Below are 16,878 nucleotides of genomic sequence, written 5' to 3'. Positions count from 1 at the left end.
AAAATGAGCAAAGGACCTGAATAGACATTTCTCCAAAGAGGACATACAAGTGGCCAACAGACATATGAAAAGATGCTCAAGGTCACTAATCATCGGAAAAATGTGAATTAAAACCACAATGAGATATCACCTCATGCCTGTCAGAATGACAATCATCAATAAATCAATAAACAAGTGTTGGTGAGGATGGGGAGAAAAGGGACCCCTCATACACTGCTGGTGGGACTGCAAGTTGGTGCAGCCGCTATGAAAATCAGTATGGAGGGTCCTCAAAAAATTAAAAATATAACTACGTTATGACTCAGGAATTCCACTTCTGGGTATGTATCCCAAGAAACCCAAAACACTAATTTGAAAAGATATATTCCTATCTATGTTCACAACAGCACTATTTACGATAGCAGAGATATGGAAGCAACCTAAGTGTCCATCAATAGAGAACTGGATTAAAAAGAGGGTGTACATATATACAATGGAATATTACTCAGCCATAAAAAAGGATGAAATTTTACCATTTGTGACAACATGGATGGAACCAGAGAGTATTATGCTAAGTGAAATAAGTCAGAGACAAACACTATATGATTTCACTTATATGTGGAGTCTAAAAAACAAAATCAATGGTCAAAGCAGAAACAAACTCATAGATACAGAGAACAAACCAATGGCTGCCAGATGGGAGAGGGGTTGGGCGGCTGGGTTAAGATGGTGCAGGGACTGGGAAGTGCAAACTGGGAGTTGCAGAGCGGTCATGGGGGTGTGGAATGCAGCGTGGGGAGCGCGGTCAGTAATACTGTAAGGCTATGTGTGCTGCCGGGTGGGTGCTGGACTGATCGGGGCAATCGGTTTATGAATTATACAAGTGTCTAACCACTAAGCTACATACCTGAAACTAATATAAAATATTACTAGATGTCAACTGTAATTGAAAAATAAAAATAGTAAAAAATAAGCAAAAACTAAGAGTTCCTCACCAAACAGGAGCTTGTTCTATTTCTCTTAACCAACGTATATTCTGGAACACAAGAAAAGGCAGGACAGATCTTGTTCTAAGAGTCCGCTGTGCTTCTCTCTCACGTGGCTCAGAAAATTCCACAGAAGGGGCCTGCTGGTACTCGTCCGTTTGCAGCAGTATGGAGATGGAAAAGAACGGGAGGCAGACATAGCACGCCTGGGAAGGAACACTGCTGATGTCTTTTTAACACCAGAAACAATTAGTAGATTCATTACGTAGGACCCTGACCGTCCTTTTGTGTCAAGATTATTTGTTTTGAGCAAGATGGTTTGCCTTGATTAAAGCAACCAGTTACCAACAGTACATGATAAAATGTTTTAATTTGCCCACAAGAAATTACAGTATCTACTATTTTTAGCAAGAACCTAAGCTTAGCCAAATCCTTCCTGTGTTGATGTTTATAAACAAGTGTTTTATAAAAATTACTTAATAAAACTTACAGTTCTAAAGAGAAGAGTAAAGCGTGGATGCCAGCCAGTCTCTGCTTCTCCAGCATTAACCACCAAGCTCCAGGTACGACTATAACATCAACAGGCTCTAGTTCCATTCACAGGGCTTTGGCTTATTCCTCGCAGACCCTAACCTGGTGCCTTGTATACAGCAGGCACACAATCAAATATGGACCCTTAATACCAGCCGGCATTTATTGAGCCCTTACTCTCTGCCAGATGCTGTATCAAGTGCTTTACATACATTATCTTAAATCTCACAACCCTGCACAGTTAGATTTATTACTCTCCCCTTCCGCAGAGGAGAAGAGGCTTCCAGAAAGGTGAACTGACTTGCTCAAGGTCACCTAGGTAATAAAAGGGGCAGAAGCAGGATTCAAACCCAAGGAATCTGGCTACGGAGCAAGCAAAAGCTATACTGAATGAATAAACCATTTATACCCAAGCACAGTGATATTTTCTCACTGTCAGTAACAGTGAGGGGCATTCTACATACTGACATTTGCAGATTCTGAAACTGCTGTACGATCAGTGACTATTAAAATATCTTTTTTAGAGAAGCAAGTTACTGAATTTTCATATCTAGAAACTGCACGTGGGATCACCGATCAATCCCATGGCAGCTTCTGACCTCACGGGTCTCACTGACCTAGCTCTCAAGGTCCCTACAGCTCAGCCAGTGAAAGGAAAGCCAGCTGCAGAGTAAGAGAATGAACGCCTGTGACTCGGAAGGACGTCCCAGGGCTCAGTGGTGGCTATCTGTCCATCCCTCCTCTTTTGGATGAATTCTGCAGGTGTGCCCCATCCACCAAGTCATCCACTTTGAAAGCTTTTAAAGGAGGATCTATAGCTAACCTGCTAACATCGGAAAAGTTTTTTTAAAAAAAAATCAAGCGGCAAATGACAAGAATGCAACAGGGAAGGAAATGAGGGTGGGTGGCTTACACTATAATTTAGGAGGGGGAGGAAATCACTGTTAAGAATGCAAGGAAGCTGGCTCCAAACCTGTAGAGACAGAGTATATTAGTGGCTGGGTTGCTTAAGGCTTCGGGGTGGGAAGAAATGGGAAGTGCCTGCTGATGGGTGGGGGGATTTCTTTTTGGGGTGATAAAGATGTTCTCAAATTGACTGTGGTAATGGTTGTACATTGCACAAGTCTGCGCATACGCTAAAAAACCCTGAATTGTGCATTTTGAATGGGTGAACTGCATGGTATTAAAAGAAATAAAGCTGGCTGAGTATTAGACCGCCATAAAACCATCCCCAAAGCATAAAATATTAAAACTACAACTACATGATGAGAATGAGTAAAAATTAGAGCACCCTGAATGGCATATAACAAAAGTAGATGAGTTTTATTATTTGCTTCAAAGCAATCTGAAATCCAAAAAAACAAATATTTAGGGCATTTATTATAAACAATCTGTTTTATGTCTGGAAATGCAAGTACTTTCGGAATTTGTGATCAGAACCAGAGAAGAAACAGGACCACTTCTAAGGCAGGGAAGGACATCTGACAAACATGAGAGGTGCGACAAAGCATAAAGAAGCCACGTAAAGACCTGTCTGATCCTACAAAACCAGGCTTCCAGGGCATTCCTGAGGAGTCTGACCCATTTGTGAGGTTATTCGACATCCTGTTCCATAAAACAAAGCCTCATAAGTAGCTGAAAATATGTCAGGTAGCAGGGGAGCCTTTCTACATTTCGGTGTGAAAGCCTTGCAGTGGGCAGAGTATTCTTGCTAAAGACTATGCAGCATTTAAATGATTCTGTACAATCAACTTTCTGTTTTTAAGAGTCCAATTCTAATCCTGAAAGCTCCCCTCCTTATACCCAAATTGCCTTCAAGATTCTCTCCCAATCCCTCTAGTTCTTAAGATGCTATAAAAATCAGTGACTAGTGGGGATGATTGCACAACCTTGTGAATATACTAAAAACCACTGAACTGTATACTTTACAAGGGCGAAATTTCTGTTATATGAATTATGTCATAATAATAACTTTGAATCCTTTTTAAAAATCAGAGCTAAATTACCATGTTACCCAGCGATTCCACTTCTGGGTATATAACCCAAAGAATTGAAAGCAGGAACTCAAACAGATACTTGTACACCCAGACGCATAGCAGCGCTGTTCACAATAGCCAAAAGGTAGAAGCAATCCAAGTGTCCATGGACAGATGAGTAGATAAGCAAAATGTGGTATATACATACAATGGAATATTATTCAGCCTTACAAAGGAATGAAGATCTGACACATGTCACAATATGGATGAACCTTGAAGACATTATGCTAAGTGAAATAAGCTCACATCAAAAGGATAAATATTGTATGATTCCACTTATATGAGGCACCTAGAACAGACAAATGCATAGAAACAGAAAACAGAATATTAGTCACCAAGGACTAGGGAAAAGGAGTAATGGGAAGTTACTATTTAATGGGTACAGTTTCTGTTTGGGATGATGAAAAGTTCTAGAAAAAGATAGTGGTGATTATACAACATTATGAATGAACTTAATGCCAATGAATTGTACGCTTAAAAACAGTTAAAATATTAAAGTATATATTACATATATTTTACCACAATAAAAGACAATTCAAAAAAAATAGGGCCCTCTTATCTAAGAATCCACATTTGATATCTGCTTCAAGGAAACAAGGCAGTACAAAAAAGACTTGGGAAAGTAAACACCCTTTTTGTATTACATATTTGAGGTCAAAATATTTTAATTGCCTAAGTCAAGTTTCAGATGATTAGGCAGTTAGATTTAATGCTTATACATCCGCTTGGTCATTTGGAAGAAGGACCAAAACCATCACTGCATGGATAAACATCTATGTCTTCCTCTCTCTACTATGTAGCTTACAACTATCAGATAACACCCTAGACCAGCGCTGTCCCATGGAATGTTCTGCAATGATGAGAATGTTCTATATCTGTGCTGTCCAATACAATAGCCACTAGCTACACGGAACTCTTGAGCACTTAAAATGTGGCTAGTGCAATTGAGGAGCTCAATTTTAAAGTTTATTGAATTTTAATTAATGTAAATAGCCACGTGTGGCAACTGGCCACTATACTGGCCAGCACAGAATCTAAAATCCTAAACTTAAAAATTTATGGCATGCCACACAACTCTTATCTTGTCAGAACCCACATGCCGTTTCCACGGTTCCAGAAAGCTGGATGGTCTTCTCTTTGAGCTCTGGGCCATTGTGTGGGGTAAAGCACCTAGCAGTAGGTGTCAAAGAGGAGTAGAAGGCAAAAAATAAGAGTGTCCCCTCGATTCTCCTGTATCCTCCGTGGAAAAATGCTAACTGCACAAAATACAAAGAGAAAGCTCACCTAGGACAATGGGAAATAGGACCTAAGACGAGACTCTGACATATATAAAGGAAGAGGAAAAGGAATGCCACTGGCTGTACGTACGCCTGAACAGGGCACAAGTGGATACTTGAAGAATTGCATGCAGCATGTAAATTAAGCTGAGAGGGAGAAAACGAAGCACCATTCCTGTGCGGAAACTGGAGAGCATGGCCAAGGCCGGGTACCTGGCAGTGCTGTCCCACTAAGCAGCGGGCACCTAAGCATAAGTGAGTATGTGACTCACATGTGCACAAAGGCTGTCCCTAGTTCTACAGACAGAACTAACTGTTTGCTCATCTAAGGCATCATGGCCCATTTTTCTATTTTCATTTATGGTACTTTTCAGTGTTAAACGTGGATTACAGTAAGTTAGAGAAAGCCTGTTTTCGCTAGGTCACTAGCTCTTTGGAAGGCAGTGTACTTTATGTGTAAATGTATCAGTATAAATATATTGATATAAATGTATACTATATACAAAAATATGTTTTTTGTGTCCATATACGTGGGCCTGGGGCCTTGTACTCAATGAGATGTACTTTGAGATGATCGTGCTACCTCATGAAGCACTACCTAGGAGCAAGACACTGTGCTAAGGGCTTTCCATGCATTACCTCATATAATCCTCCTGTCGACCCCATTGGGAGTTTCTGTTATTATACCCATTTTATAAGAAACCAAGGCTAAAATAAACCAAAACACTAACCCTTTCCCCCACAGCTAATTAGTAGCCAAGCCGGTATCTGATCAGATTAAGTGGTAGATTCTTAAAAATTCCTTTTTTATTTTTAAATTTGTATTTTATTGTGGTAAGAACACCTCACATGAGATCTAGCCTCGTAATAACTTTTACGTGTACGGAACTGCCTCGGTGACTAGCTATGATGCTGTGCAGCAGGCCTCTTGAGCATGTTCATCTGGCTTACCTGAGACTTTGTGCCCACTGACTAGCAGCACCCCATCTCCCTCTCCCTCAGGCCCTGCTGACCACCATTCCACTCTTTGAGCCTATGAATTTGACTATTTCAGAGCAAGTCACATTAGGAGGGTTTAAGGAACAAAGCCCCACAGAAGGTTGCCTGTCTCTTTATGGAGACTATGAAGTTTTATGAAAAGGATGCTGAGTGTTTGTCCTGCCTGTCCACAGAGGGCATAACAAGAGGAGAGACGTTTCTATGAGCATAAAGGACTTCTTGACCCAGGAGGTGAGGGATGACCCTCCAGCCTCAGAGCATGTGGAGCGAAGATCTACTATCTCTCCTGGAAAAAGTTAACATGCACTTACTTACAGGGTGCAGCTCACCCCCATTCTTGCTCTCCATCCCCATCTAGACCTGGAGTCCACAGAGGGGAACCCCAAAAGGTCAGGCCCTTGGCCTTCTTGGTCTAGGATGATGGACAGGGAAGCTGGAGCTGGGTGCAAGTCTCGGAGGGACAGTTCTCAGCAGGAATGCAGCCGCTAGACCTTTTCCACAATTTGAATACAACAGGCAGAAAGTAGAGGACCTCCAGGAAGTCACCGGGACTCCATAAACACAGGGCCATGGCCCTGTTCAGCCTGACCCAAACCTCCCGGTGTGTGTGCCAGCCATAGTACCGAAGGTCCGGACATGCCTCCACTCTGTCACAGCTGGCTTATTTTCAGATCAGCCTGTGAATCCCATGTGTACTTATTCAAGTCACTAACACTGCGATAGAGTCAATATGTCTTTCGACAGGGACCGATAACCCCAGCATAGGCCATCACAGTAACTCCTACCTTGAGATATTATTTTTCTCAACAAGCTGATTCCTCTGTGAGCTAAATACCAACCAGCCGGGTCTCGTTCAACTACAAACAGAATTTCCTATGAAGGTCAAAGAAGTCCTCTGCCACAGAGATGGCAAAGCTTCTCACACATACACCACACCCCAGAGGGTCAGAGTAATGCCAAGCTACAGGAATGCTGCCAACACCTTGGTGGCCCGGAAAAGTAAGACTGAGGCCCTGAAACCTGATAGCCGTCCTAAAACCAGGTGTGTGCTCAGCAAAGTAAGTTGGGAACAAACTAGAACATAGAAAGTGGTTACTCACGTCAGGATGTTCCCAAAGGAAGCCACGAGCCTACCCATCTTTTGCCTAATACTGATCTCCCTTCCAGGTTTATTTCCCCAGCGCCACAACATCTGCACCCACCACCCTGTGTCCAGGGGTAGCGAAGATTCATTTCTACTCTGGCTTTACTTTCCTCAGAGATTCTGGCCTCAAGTTTCCAAGGCAGGTTTAAGTCTACACACGCAGCACTCCCTGAGATCCAGAAAGATCTACTTACCTTCCGGTCTTTCTTTCTGCAGAAGAAGGCGCCGTGTGTTGCTACATGAGCAGAGTCCAGGAAGAGGAAAACTGGAGTGTGCAGAAGGTCCGGGTCAGACTCCCCAGAAGCCTGCCTGCCGGAACTGAGTTTCCCCTCTCATTTACATACACGGTGAAGTCATTCCAACCAACGCCCTCAGGAGCCGAGGCCCACGTCTCCTTCCAGGGCATTACTCACTTGCAGATGAACTATCTTGGGGAAGACAACGGCGTGTAGAAGCTAGAAATCAGGTTCTTTGCTCTGGTCCTATTTTTACTTGGGAAAAACCCTACCTCGAGCCAGAGATGGACTCTAAGCATCAGCTTTGGTTTCCGTCTTTAGCTCTGCTTACTCCTCTGCTGAAAATTGCCCTCTGATTTCTCACCATCTAAGGAGCATTTACTGAACCTGCTACTATACGACCCGCCTCATAAAGGAGTGTACGATTTGGCCAGGCCAGGGGCGTGCACACACATATTTACAGCTATAATACTTGTAACAAAGTTGCAATAAAGCTGAAGGGAGCAAAGGAGGACATACTGCTTGGGCATGGTGGCTGTGGATGTGCCCCCACATCCCCACAAAAATGGCTAAAATTTAAAAGAATGACAATACCATGTGCTGACCAAGATGTTGAAGAATCGGAAGTCTCATGCTTCCCTGGTGGGAATGCAAGATGGTACGGCCATGTCAGAGGCAGAATAATGGCCTCCCAAAGATGTCGATATTCTAGTCCCTGGGATCTGTGAAAATGTCACCTTTGCAGATGTGATTAAGTTAAGGCTCTTGGGATGGGGAGATGATCCAGGATTTTCCAGGTGGGCCCAATGTAATCACAAGGGAAGCAGGAGAATTAGAGTGAGAGAAGATGTGACAATGAGAGAAGCTGGAGAAGGACAAATTAGAAGATGATACACTGCTAACCTTGAAGATGGAGGCTGGGGCCATGAATCAAGGAGCACAGGCAGCCTCCAGGAGCTGGAGAGGGCAAAGCCAACAGATTTCCCCCCTAGAGCCTCAAGAAAGGTCCTGCCGACACCTTGATTGCAAGACTTTTAACTTCCGGAATCATAAGGTAATAAGTCAGTGTTGCTATAAGCCCAAAATTTTGTGGTAATTTGTTATAACAGCACAGGAAACTACTGCCAACTGTTTGGAAAATAGTTTGGCACTATCTCCTAAAGCTGAATATATGCCTACCGTGTGACCCGGCAATGCCACTCCTAGGTATGTCCACAGCACAAATGCATCTGTATGGGCACCAAGAGATGTGTACAAGCATATTCACAGCAGTTTTAGTCAAAAGAATAAAAAGCTAGAAATAACCCAATTGTCCATCAGCAAGAGAATGGATCAAATAAATTTCAGTACAGTCACACCATGTAATAATAGTACTCAGAAATAAAAAGAAGTGAAAGCTTGAGATCTGCAACAACATGGGTGCGTCTTACAGATACAATGTTGAGTGAAAACGTCAGACGCCAAAAAAGTATATACTTGATGAAAAAGTTCTGGAGGTAGACGGTGATGATGGTCGCACGACAATGTGAATGTACTTAATGCCACTGAATTGTACTCTTAAAAATAGCTAAAATGGTAAATTTTATGTTATGTGTATTTTGCCAAAATAACAATGCATGTACTACATGAATCTATTTTAATAAAGTTCAACAAGCAACACTAATCTACAGTGAAAGGAGGTAAGAACAATAGTTACCTTTGGGGGGGTTATTGTCTAGGAGAGGCATGAGAGAGTCTCCTAGGTGCTGAAAATGTTTAGTTTCTTGATCCGAGTGCTGGTTACATGGGTGTATAGGTAAATGTTCATCAGACTGCATGCTTAAGATCTATGAACTTTCGTTTCCAAATGCCAACCTCAAGTTTATTTGCACATAATTTCATTTACCTGCATTTAGCGCTGTTAGCAACACTATAATGAAAACGGAAGAGAAAAGAAAAAAACACCAAAAGTGTGAATGGTTGGGGAAGGCTTTAGGAAAGAAGTGAGGTGTAAGCCAAATACTGAAGGATGAACATGGCGGACACAGAGAAAGGAATTCTGAGCACAGGGAAGAGGACACACATGGGCAGTGAGGTGCAGTGTGTGTTAGACACTACAAGCTGGGGGTGGTCACTGGCCACAGAAAGGGAGCTGGGCGGGGAGGTAAGCAGAATCCCCATCCCAACATACCTGGGAAACCCCATCAGCAGTTTAGACTGTACTCATGCTAGCAGACATCAGAGGAAGTTAAGCCAGAGAGTGACATAATGGATCCATGACAGGGAGGGTGACCTGGACAGAGGGACAGAGACACCTAAGGCTCTTGTGATAATGGTCAGGCCCTAGGTAACGGGGTATGACCTAGGCCTTGGTGATAAGGACAAGGTCATCAGAGGTGAAGGAGGCAGAACTCCCTGTCTTGAATATAATGGGAAAGGGATTGGGAAGGGGGCTGGTAAGTCTGTTGGCTCCAAGTGTACATGGCTGGTGACTCCGCTAACAAAAAGCACGAAGACCAAACTATCCCACCCCCCACCTCCTGGGCCAGCAGTGGAGGATCAAAGCATCTCAGAGTTGGAAAGCACCAGATTGCTTAGTGTACCATCTTACTTACAGATAAGCAACAAGCAACCAAGTTCTTCTCACAGGCCAACACCTGAGGCCACAGTTTGTGAAGAACAAGCTGGAACGAGAGAGCTGAGGTTTATCTACTTTACTGAGCATGTCCTAGAAGAGAGAACGTGACTCACTCAGCCGTGGTGCCCGATGCCTTCCCAAATGCCCTCGCCAACATCATCTCCCACCACGGGGTTCTCCGGCCTAGGCCTGAGGTCCCCAGTCCCTGCCAACCTCCCACTGGAAAAGTTCTCCCCACAGCCCACCCAAATACTGTGTAGCTAATGGTGCCATCTAATGGTTTGGTACTACCTTGTAAGTCAATCTGGTTTCTCCTTCAATCAAACTGTGTAACCAAAACCGAGGCAGGGACAGAGAAGGGCTGGCTGACCATGGGCAGCCCAGAGCCACCAGGAGTCAAAACATAAGTCTTGGCCACCAGGTTTCATAGTGGCCCTACAGACCTGGTATGAACCACAGGAGCTAACTGCTGGCTCTGTTCTTGGTGGCCTGTGCACATCTGAGAGTGGTTGAATGACAAGTGCCAAGCACCTGTGCTTGTAGAGGTGAAACCAAGAACAGAGGGGGGTTTGAAGTGACTTGTTTGAGGCCTGAAACTCATTCCTCATCGTTGATCCCAACCTAGCCAGGTCAGTCGACATCCAGTTATCCACACAGTCCAATTCAGGAGCCACTGCCGCTTGTGGCTATTTCGATTTAATTTAAAATCAGATACATTTAAAAATTCAGTTCCTCAGTTGTCAATGGCTACACGCGGCTGGTGGCTACCATATGGAACGCAGAACATTTCCATCCTCACAAAAAGTTCTACTGGACAGCGCTATATGTCATGTGTGGTATCTCCTTCTCGAACTGGCCTGATTATAACAGGCACTCACTTTGAAATCATCTTTACATGCCAAAGTGGCAAGAATCCTTTTAATTTTTAACTAATAAAGATAAAATTGCATACCACAAAGGATATTCGATACTCCTTAGTAGAAAGCCACTGAATCTTCTCGGGTCCCTCAGTCAAAACTGAGAGAAAGTAAAAGACAACTAAGAGATAGGAAAGCTGAACAGGGTACAGTAAAATGGTCCATTTCGTTCTCTTGACTGTTCCACTATCAAGAGTTAATCTCATCCCAGAAGATTAGGGATATGTGGAAAAATTAATGGACCATTAATAAGAAGCAATTATTCTTTAGAAATAATTCATGACTGATGAAAACAAAATCAAGCGAAGTGGAAATCGGGGTGGGTGAGGAGGGTGAAAAAGGAGACAGAAACATGTTTTGCAGTAAGAAAACTACACTCGGAATCGGTAATTTTTTAAAGAGAGCTTTTAGTCTGAGGATGTAATTAAAACTGCTTACATAATATTGGTTACCTAGCTAATGAAAGTGATCACTGTTAAATTTTTTTCATAACGTGTATCTCCACTGGGGGAAAAATTACTCGAGTGTGAGGTAAAGCTTCCACTGAAGGCTGTCACAATATTTCACCACCAATTGTCACCCTTGACTGGTGCTCAGGAGAACTGAACACACACATTAAGGTAGAGAAGAGAAAAACCTCCTAAGAGGCGACACTACCCCCGCACGAGGACTGAGCACTGGGGGAAATGCATGCCCAGGTGCTAAGCGAAGAGAACATACAGGAATCTGGGGGCGGGGGTGACTAAGGAGATCCTCCAGACCCCAACAATAAAGGCTGGCACAGAGACAGTGGGGGGCTTAATTCTTGGCAAACCGAAATTCTGTTAAATGGAACTTCTCTTCCTCTCAGCGTTTTAGTTAATACGAATTTTGCTGTAATTCTAAGAAATGAGGGCCCTCATCAGCTCTGGGGAGAAAAACAACTGTGTACTAAGGGAAAGGCACAGAAAATCTTTATATGATGTGGCTTGGCAGTACTGAGCTAGATCTTGACAGGGGTACAGAAGATGTGGGCGGCACGGCCCAAGTGTGAAAGGAATTGGTTATAAGCCATCTGGGAAGGCACCGCGGCAGGGAAGTTAAAAATACTTAATTCTGGAGTCAAATACTTGGGTGTGAGGCCCGGCTTGCTGTGTACTGTGTGACCTTGAGCAAACAATGTCAATGGACTTACCTGTGGCAGCCAGTAGAGCATCTCCAAAAAGACAGATTCCTCCTCTCCCAACAGGTGCTTACCACCCTTCGTATCAAGAAGCGGAGTCTCTTTCCCCTTTCCTTGAATCTGGGCTGGCCCTGTGACTTGCTCTGACCGCCAAATGCAGCAAAAGTATCACTCTGGTACTTCCAAGCCCAGGCTTGAAGAGAAGTGGCAACTTCTGCTTCCTCACTCTTGAACTGCAGTTGCCACGCAGTACAGATCCAGGACATACTCCCTGTGACTAGACACCTGGACCATGAGAGGTCTTCTTGAACACTTCAAGCCCATTGAGCTCCCTGCTGACTGTGGTAGCGTGAGCGACTCCAGCTGACACCACATGGAGCAAAAGAACTGCTAACTGCTCAACTGAGCCCAACCAACCCCCAGAATCTTGAGAAATAATAAGCTTGCAGGGGTGTTTCACGGGAATAGATAATTGAAACATCTCCATAATGAGCATAAAAACAGGATAAACGGTGTTTGTGAGTAAGGGCTTATAACAGTGCTTGGCACATCAGTGCTCAACAATGAACAGCGGTTACTACCTGAGGAGCTAAAATGCACACATGTGTGGCTGCAGACTGCCGGGCGGGGTACATCCAGGTCCCGAGGGCTCAGCGGGCCCCGAGCAGCAGGATGCACAGAAGGTGAAAAGGCAAGGCCTTGCGGGGGAAGCCAGTCCTGGACCTGAAGGACAGAGAGTGCAGAATGGTGGCTTCCATACCTTTGACACACGAAGACTCACCTGTGGGCTTCTGGCCAACCACGCCACGTGCATGCACCAAAGGCTGAAGGCCACCATGGCAGAAGCCTAGTGGTCTTTACAGAGACAGAGTACATGGTGGCTGCCAGGGCCTGAGGGTGGGTGGTGAGGGGTAATGGGGGATGGAGGCTGATGGGGATGGGCTTTCTCTGTGGGGTGATGAAAAAAGTTCTAAAACTGATTATGGTGATGGCTGTACAACTCTGTGAACATGCTGAAAACCACTGATTTGTGCATTTTAAATGGCTGAGATGTGTGGTACATGAAAGTTGTCTCAATAAAGCTGTTATTACACGAATGGGCAAGGGAGGGTAAAAATGAAGAGGGTGAGATGACAAGAGTTAAGAAGTGTTCCATAACAATGGACTAGTGGTTCCCAGAGGGGGGAAGGGGAAAAAATAAATAATGTTTAAAAAATAAGTTAATTAAATGTTAAAAAATTAAAAAATAAAAGTTAAACTACAAAAAAAAAAAAAAAAGAAGTGTTCCATAGTATTGTCTGGAGACTATGAGACACCAGCCTATTTGGCATTAAGAGGAAAAGCGTGTACTTTCAGATAGTGAATGAACCCAGCACCAACCAGGAGCTATGTACCTTGGAGACAGATCCCGCCGTTCCCAGGGATCATGGGCATTTGGCATGACTGCTGCCGGCTGTTCCCTCAAACACTGTGTGTGGGGTTCACTCAGATCTGTTTTCCTTTCACTTAAATCACACTCTGCTATCACAGGGCTTTTAAAAAGAGGAGACCCCCTAAGCAAGAGGAGAGCAATGGTTCCCGACAGAAAAGCACATCGGGCCCACATTCAGGAGGAGGGGACCCCAAGACTCTGCCTGCCCCAGAGCCTCAGAGGCTGAGCTGGCAGAATCCACATTCAAAGGGGGGTCCCCTCAGACATGTGGTGGACAGTTGAGCAAGCCAGCCCTGGGTCACAGCACCCCAAGGACAGCCACCCTCAACCATTACCTCTTCCTTCCCGTGGTGTAATTCATTAGAAAGAGGCTGGAGGGCAGTGCCGTGGGAAATTTTCAAATTCTCGAACTGGTGTGAGACAGCTCTCCCAAACCAGCCAATATGGTCAGCTTCATACCAGCTGCCCTGTGAGCGCTTACTATGCTGAGCACAATACAACTTATAACTTGTTAAGTCCTCTCAACAAAACCCACCAATTTACCAGCATCCCCCGCCCCCAAAATCCCCATCTCTCACCTGCCCAAATTAACTCTGTGAGTTTTTCTGTTTTATCACTGAATCAGGATAATTACTAGGGAAGACAAGATGTTCTCTTAGAAAAATGAACCATTGTAGAAGATAGAGCATCCGAATGAGAGAAAAACGTCCTTTGATCTTGGAGAGGAAGAAGGGTTAGGAATAGAAATGACAGACTTTGACCAGTTGTGTCACCAGGGTCGGGACATCAGAAAAGAAACCACTGATGGTCAAGCAGACTTTCAGAAGTTTGTCCTGAAGGTCCTGCCAAGTCCCAGTCCTATAGTGCCATCACAAAAAAGGCCAGAAGCCCCACACCAAACACAACTTTGTATCTTCCCCTGTTTACCCGGAGGTCCTACCCGCTCCCAAAGGGACTGGAGATGTTAACACACGTGCACAAACCCAACTTGCTCTTCTTAGGTCCAAGCAGTTTTAGGGTTAAAGCGTTTAAGATTGGTTTTAAATGCAAGTTTGAGAAAGGATGAAGAACTCTCATGTTTTTGGGGGGCCTACTCTCAGCCTTTCCTACTCAGCCCCACCCTACTCTGGGCACTCCTCAACTTCTGGTTTGCACCCCTACGTTCTCCTGATCTAGGGCAGGGGATGGAAGATGCAGGCCAAAGGACAGCGGGGAACCTCATCTTACCTCAAAGCCACTCCCTCCTTACTAGGGAGCAGTGGGCGAACGAGCTCCACTCGGCAAACAACGTTCACCTGCAGAATGCACTGGGTGGCTCAACAGGCCTCAGGAAAGGTGCTCTATAATTCTACTACCTGAAAGTCCTCCAACCACACACTTCCTTAACTCACCTCCTAAGTATTTACTGAGCATCCAACCCGGTGTAGCTGCTGCCAGTGTAATACAATGGTCAAACATCAGTTATAGACCTACTGTGTGCAAAAATTCTGAGGGGTAGGATGACTATCCAGCCTCCCTCGGCACCAGGTGGCACCGAGGGCAGCACATATAACTTGGACCAAGCGAGGCCCATCCCTCAAGCCAATGATTTAATAGGGAAGATAATGGCTGACCAGCTTGAGCACTTACTGTGTCAGGCACTGCTGTACAGATATTAAGTCCTTCATCCTCAAAGCAGTGCTTCTATCTCTGTGTTGTTTCTTCAGCCCATTTTAAAGGTGAGAAAACTAAAGCTCAGAGATATCAAATAACTTTCCCGAGGTGAGACAGCAGGAAGGGGAGAGGTGGCATTCACATCCAGGCGGTCTGGACCTCAATCTACTCAGCTCTAGCGACAGCAGAGTCCTGCTTACAGTGCGCACCTGAGAGGGACTGGTAGCTTAAAGTGACACAGGCAGAATAACAAGAATGCTTCGCCGGAGGTGCCACACGCACAGACAAAAGGACGTTCCTTAATTCTGAGTGGAGCCTAGAGGAAGGGAAACCCATGGGAAAAAGGGAGAAGGGGGCACTTCAGGCTGAGGGGAGCACAGAATTTATGTGATGTTGAGGCAGTCTGACAGCTGAGATCCGGTGATTCTACCTGCTGGCTAAAGGTATTTAAGCAGATCCAAGCAACAGGTGCTTGCTCCTCCTTCATTACATATGCATATAACACAAGCACCTAAAAGAACACTACATTTAGTAATTTCCATGGTGGCGCGTAATTAAAAGGAAAGAAAGTATCACTGGTGGAGAATTGGAACATGCAAAGGATTTCAGTATTGAAAGAACATGTTGCTAGAGGAAACAACCTGAGGCAGCCCCCCAACAGCTCCCAGGAAAAGGCCACACCAACTTATATCCATCCCCCAACCAGCCGGCATGAAATTGGCATGAAATTGTCGGAGAGCCTATACATGGCAGGCCTTTCCGTTTTTTTCCAGCCCTCACTGAGCACAAGCTTAGGAACAAAGGCTGACTCTCAAAAAATGCAGGTCCTGGGCAACCAAAAAAATGATCAAATTCCAGGATGGATGATAATAAAACCTCAATAATCAAGATTTTTCTGAAGATGATATTATTCTTAAGTATCTGACCCACGAACCCTCAAAAGAACCATGGTATTACTGGCACCTAAACCAATTTTCCCACACCGACTCTAATGCGTATAGAAGTTTACTATTTTAAACCTTCGCACATCTTTCCATAGTTCCAATTTCAAACGAAAGAAAAGGGCTTTAGGCTAATCTTAATATCAGTAGAGAGTGCATTAAACAGTTCTACAATAAAGTTTCCAACTAAAACTGGGTAAAAATGCCCTTTTTAAGTTCCTCCGAATAAATTAAAATCCCGCAGATAAATTGCAGGCCCGACCAAACAGCCCCTCCCTGCCTCTAAAACATCGACATAGCCTATTATTTAAATTCTCAACCAAATAAAACTGTGAACTTCAATAACCTCTCCTGGCCAATGTTTTATTATACTAGGTCCCTCTCCCCCAAGGTTGGTTCTGATAGGCGAGTGGGGTGGTGAGAGGGACCAAATTTTGCTACTCCAAAATATGCCTCCCGGGATATTGATTTAAGCTGGTTATTAAGAAACAAAAGATTCAGAAAGAACCCTCGACACCTCCCCCTTCCTGCCTAAAGGAATTCAGATAGAAAAACCTACTTCAGGAAGGGAATCAGTATTATCACCTTAGCACATATGAAGGACCACGTGGACAGGAAGAAATCTAGCAAAGCCTCTTTCCCTCTGCCTCCCCTCTCTTCAGAATGGCCCCGTGAGAATTGTTTACCATATGTTTGCTCTTTCTCCTACCTGTGAATTACCTACTTCCCCTCTGAATTCCCAGACCCCTGCCCCCCTTCTCCTTTGTCCAGAATGGCTTATGAGCCTCAACTGCCCAATGTGTTCGCTGTCTCATATCTTTTAACATTAACACCCCCACATGCACATCTGTGTTAAACTTTGTATTTTCTTTTGTTAATCTGTCTGTTAATCTGATTGTTAGCCCAGCTACAAGAATTTAAAAGGTGAGAGGAAAGTTTTTTTTGTGCCCTCCACAGTGGATTCTGGG

At 44.3% G+C, this 16,878-nt stretch overlaps 1 protein-coding gene across 3 annotated transcripts in view; it reads right to left on the bottom strand.

Moving 5' to 3' along the window:
- MAP7D2 (MAP7 domain containing 2) overlaps positions 1-16,878 on the bottom strand; it is a 90,265-nt gene that overhangs the window by 71,358 nt on the left and 2,029 nt on the right. Inside the window, exon 1 of one of the 3 annotated variants that reach the window (XM_039852267.1) lies at positions 7,147-7,206. The exons of the other annotated variants lie outside the window; for them this stretch is intronic. The gene's annotated coding sequence lies outside the window, so the exon portion shown is untranslated. Of the gene's footprint in view, positions 1-7,146; positions 7,207-16,878 lie in introns of those variants that run through there. 3 annotated transcript variants of the gene reach the window in all.

Source organism: Pteropus medius, unplaced genomic scaffold (assembly GCF_902729225.1).
Source record: "Pteropus medius unplaced genomic scaffold, Ma_sr-lr_union100, whole genome shotgun sequence".
NCBI lineage: Eukaryota > Metazoa > Chordata > Mammalia > Chiroptera > Pteropodidae > Pteropus > Pteropus medius.
Note: the sequence above shows the minus strand (reverse complement) of the source record. Positions and strands in the feature narration are given on the sequence as shown.